Below are 5,308 nucleotides of genomic sequence, written 5' to 3' on the forward strand. Positions count from 1 at the left end.
TTTCCCGATCCCACCTCCCTCCCCTCCCTCTCTCTCCCTCTCTCGCGCCTTTCACTCACACACACAAACAGACAGAGGCGCGCGCTCACTCTCCTCCCTCTCGCTTTCCTGGAGCGATAATATTACCAAACAATATTACCAAATATTACCGAATTTTTCTCCAGTCAATCCAACATGATCCAACAATTTATCTTGATCCAAAGTGGTTAAATATCGAGTATAGTCCTCGTCCACGTTACATGTGTTGGTGTCCTGTGTTATAGACGACCGTAGGCTATATCTCATCCCTTGTCCAACAGCGCTTCCACTGAAAACTGGCTGAGCCGGGTGTCAGTGTGTATGTGAGCGCGCCCCCTGTGTATTTAGAAATGCGCCGGTTACGCGCATGATAGTCGTGTGGGATTCACAGACAGACCACACTGTGGTGGTGTGTGAGGAGTATATAAGGACTTCAAGGCATGCACCTGTGTGTGTGTGTGAGAGAGTGAGAGAGAGAGATTTAAATGTAAAAGTAACAATATATCTCTCTGAGTACTTCACTGCAGTATATGCACAATTACATTTGATGCACTCCACACACAAGTGCCCCTTCTAAATAAACTTTGTTTCCCACGGAGTGAATGGTTTGGCATTTATGCGCTTAGTGATAAACCTGATCAATGTATTGATTGACAGAGATTAATGACGTGGCCTGGCCCAGTTAGGGGTGGAGGGATGGAGAGGTCACAAAGTTAGGATCCTAAAGCCGTGCATGGCGATGGTAAGGAAAAAGAGAGGATGGTCTTCTGTTCTGAATCGTTTCCCTCTAATCTCCAGCCAGCATTCTGAGGTTCACTCGGCTGGTACGTAGCTATTTGTTCGTCACAAAAGACAGCATGGACATGTGAACGTAGACTTAATAAACAAGTTGGTTCTTCTATTTTTTTAAAAGAAGCTTTTTTATAGTTCTGATCTCGCGCAAAAGCACGTTTATATTGTTTTCAGATATTTTCAGAACTTGTGACCGTAAGATTCCATTCTACTAACCTTCTTTAATTTATCAGGACAGACTGGAAAATAATCAAATGTATATAATAATACAAATAATAATCATAATACTTGTTTATAGCATTTGCGAATGCAACATAACAATTGCTTTATAATTGCTTGTATTTGGGAATTTCATTTTAACCGTCCGGTTTCAGATGGTATTTTCATGATTTACAAAGGCATACATTCTGGTTACATATTTTACGGTAAAATGTGATGTGTGATTTAAAGTGTGGCAGATGGACACTGAACCAAATATAGATAGGCCTATCAGTTCCAATGGACTTTACTTATTTTGTACGTGTTGTATTTTTTGGTTGTGACAAGAACTACGTACGCCCTAGTAGACAAAATGCATATGACTACGGCACAAATACTGTAAATAACTTTTTTTTGTGCAGAATTTAGAGAAATGATACGCATATAAGGTTGCAACTATGTAAGATTGTCTCTTTGACAAAAAAATAATTTAGTTTAATAATCCTGTTCATGAATTAGATCACTTTTGATTGCACGATAGCTGCACACTTCTCTCATGTGACCATGGGCCTTCTGAAAATATATTGAATCTTTAATTTAGATGGGATAAAATGAAGTTTTATTTGAACAGTAAATCTCAAAGGAATTTGTTAGAAACACTTCATATGTACAATTGAACAACACACCCATTTTGATATCAACAAATGGTAGCTGTTGAGCGAAGATTTCCGGAGATCAAGACATCAGATTTTCCAGCTGCGAGTTTTACGGGCACCTGTTGTCAGTGTTGTCTGGCTGGTAAGATGGAACTAACCGATTTAATGTTATGTCAGGAAAACCCTTGTGTGTGGAAAATAGATAGAAAAGTCAACCAGAAGTTTGAGCATCTGTGTTATCTAGGCAATGCATAAATGTTTGGGCCTTAAAAAAAATATTTGAATTCCTTTTGATGAATATTATGACAGGCCTCCTTATTTATAAAGATCTTCCGTTAAAAAAATGTAATCTTTAATAGAATATATTTAGTTTAGATTTTATTTAGGCTAATGTATATTTTTAGAAGTCGCGAATAATACAGTGATTTTAGAGTCAACCTGTTGTTTTGAAAGGTAAAAAAATAAATGTGTATTCTATTTATAATATTATCCATATTATATCGTATTAAACATCATTTGGAATCATTATTCGTTTTGTAATAGGAGACTCAAGTTACTGATAAATACAACTGATTCACCGTTATTTTTTTAACCACACAAATCTTCATCCTTATGGGTAGTACTGGTACTTAATTATTTAAAAACAATTCAATTGATTTACTCATTCGATTTATTGACCAAATTCATACACTTCTCAATGTTCGGCATGGTTATTTCCACACAAAAAAAACAGTAAGTAAGCCTAATCCCTCGTCTTTGACATTAATTTTGTGTTCATAGTTTATTTTTATTGTTCATAGTCTAATTCCCGGAAACGGAAGTCTGTAGGTGTGTAGGGCTAGGTTGGTTGCTCTATTTATTTTGATAGGCCTACATCCGTATGATATCGAGATATTGCCTCTCACACCTTATATTTAGGCCTATAGTTATAACACAATAAATTAGCAATAATTGCGCTCTAGGTCTTGGTGGTGTCTGAAATATAAAAAACGGACTTCCACATGTTTACCCTACCGTTTCTGCTCTTCGTCATAACAGGGATTGCTATTGGAGTGCAACGACCGACGGACTGTGGGCAGAATACTGAACAGCGTGGCCTACGTCTTATCGATGTAATTGGTAATCAATACCCAGTGAATAGAAATCCAAAGGTTGTTAAATGGATCTGTTTAGGTAAACAACTCATTTGAAGTTGCTAGATTCGTTGAATAATGTGTTTAGGTTGTCTACCTAAAACTGCTGTAGGCTAAATTTGGCCGTGTGACAATAACATTGTCAAATTAATTTTGAGTTGGTTATTACAAAATGCTGATTTCATGAATTATCCTATAGGTTTATTGTTGCTTTTTATGCAACCCACAGGCTAATTGTTGGTCAAACTTTAATAGAAATATTGAGGCCTAAGCTACCCTTTTAATTATTGTGACAGACATTGGATAGGTGCAGTGTTCATTATTCGTTGAGATATGTATGTGGATGTGAGAAGGGGCCTGTACCGTTCACATAGTTAACGAAAAACCGATTTATTGGGGGGTTTCTCCAACTCGACAAAGTTAACCGTTTTTTTAATCGAATTATTTGTTCAAATGGCTTTGAACGAGATAGTTCAGGGCCTCGTTTCCAATAGCCTTCAATAATAAGATCATCGTTAGAAGCTTCTTACGATGTACAGTATCTTTAGTACAGTAATCAAGGTGTTTCCCAGAGCCTTTGTTAGTAATATGGCTCTTAATAGCCTTCGTACATCTACGAGTGACCCAGAGCACTTGTAGAGGAGCCAAAGTGCACAGTTAGATATTTTTTCCCACTCTGCGTCACTTTATTTACAGAAGATATCCGCTAAACATAGCTTCGAGATGTCTGCTTGTGATCTGATCTGTCTGATTGTGACTGCCGATACCTTCAGAACGAAGTTGCAAAAATATTTGCAATTGTTACAAACAAGTGAAGGTAAAAATTATGTTTCAAATGAAAACCCAGATGACTGAATTCCAATATGCATGGGCCTATATAGGCTATTTCAATCATATTTCAATCAATGTTATGTTCAATCAACCGAGTTCTATTTTACAACTAGGCTACTGTCTGTAATTTTTGCCTCAACTTGTGTTTCATGATGTGTAAAAAAATGAATCTGTGATTTAGTGCATTATTATTGGGTAAGCATATTTAAGCTCCATCGAAAGCCCATTTGTAGCCATAGGTACTAACATCTCTCTGGGATCTGATCCATCACTAGTATGTGGAACAATTATAATGTTGAGGTCAAATTTGATTGGAGAAAGCTGATCCAAGAGAACGCTGCTTTTCTTGTGATCCCACCAGTATTGACACATGGTCTAACATGCACTTAGCTAACATTCTCTCCAGGGGCATAGGCATGGATTGGCATGGGTGGGCGCAGGTCCACCAATCAGATTGAGCAAAACATTTGAATAATTATGCTCTACTTTTCAGTGCTCCAAACATTTACATCCAAACGGGACATTATTTGTCTTTTTACCTAAGCACAGTACTTGACTTGGGCAGGAGCTCACCGGAATTGACTACCGGCACCTCACACTTTCTTCTGCTTGAGATCCTGCTCCTCCTATAGAATATTATCTCAAAAGTACTGAGGAGTTCCTGCACCTAAATATAAAATGTACCGGTACCAAACATGAGTACTGGCACCTATTTCAGTCCAAGTCAAGCACTGGCCTAAACACACACCATCAGATAGAATTCAAAGCAGGCAGTAGGGAGGCGGTGTAAAAATGTAATGCAATTCTTGGTAAACCCCAGACACTGTTGTGTGTGTGAAAATCCCAGGAGGCCGGCCGTTTCTGAGATACTGGAAACGCCGAGATTGGCACCGACGATCATACCACACTCAAAGTTGCTTAGGTCACTCGTTTTTGCCCGTTCTAATGTTCAATCGAACAGTAACTGAATGTCACAATGCCTGTCTGCCTGCTTTATATAGCAAGCCACGGCCATGTGACTCACTGTCTGTAGGAGCAAACCATTTTTGTTTTTTTAATAAACTGGCCAATAAGTGGAAATTGACAGCAATAATGATAATAACAATAATAATACATTTTATTTGGAAGATGCCTTTCAGGACACTGAAGGACATCTCACATAAAATCTAGTGCTGTACATAAAATCAATTTAATTTACGCCTATGTAATACATTTAAAATCAAATCAAATGTTATTGGTCACATACACATGGTTAGCAGCTGTTAATGCGAGTGTAGCAAAATGTTTGTGCTTCTACATTACATTACATTTAAGTCATTTAGCAGACGCTCTTATCCAGAGCGACTTACAAATTGGTGCATTCACCTTATGACATCCAGTGGAACAGTCACTTTACAATAGTGCATCTAAATCTTAAAGGGGGGATACTTATCCTATCCTAGGTATTCCTTAAAGAGGTGGGGTTTCAGGTGTCTCCGGAAGGTGGTGATTGACTCCGCTGTCCTGGCGTCGTGAGGGAGTTTGTTCCACCATTGGGGGCCAGAGCAGCGAACAGTTTTGACTGGGCTGAGCGGGAGCTGTACTTCTTCCTCAGTGGTAGGGAGGCGAGCAGGCCAGAGGTGGATGAACGCAGTGCCCTTGTTTGGGTGTAGGGCCTGATCAGAGCCTGGAGGTACTGAG

The sequence above is a fragment of the Oncorhynchus gorbuscha genome, linkage group LG08 (genome assembly GCF_021184085.1).
Source record: "Oncorhynchus gorbuscha isolate QuinsamMale2020 ecotype Even-year linkage group LG08, OgorEven_v1.0, whole genome shotgun sequence".
NCBI classification, from domain to species: domain Eukaryota; kingdom Metazoa; phylum Chordata; class Actinopteri; order Salmoniformes; family Salmonidae; genus Oncorhynchus; species Oncorhynchus gorbuscha.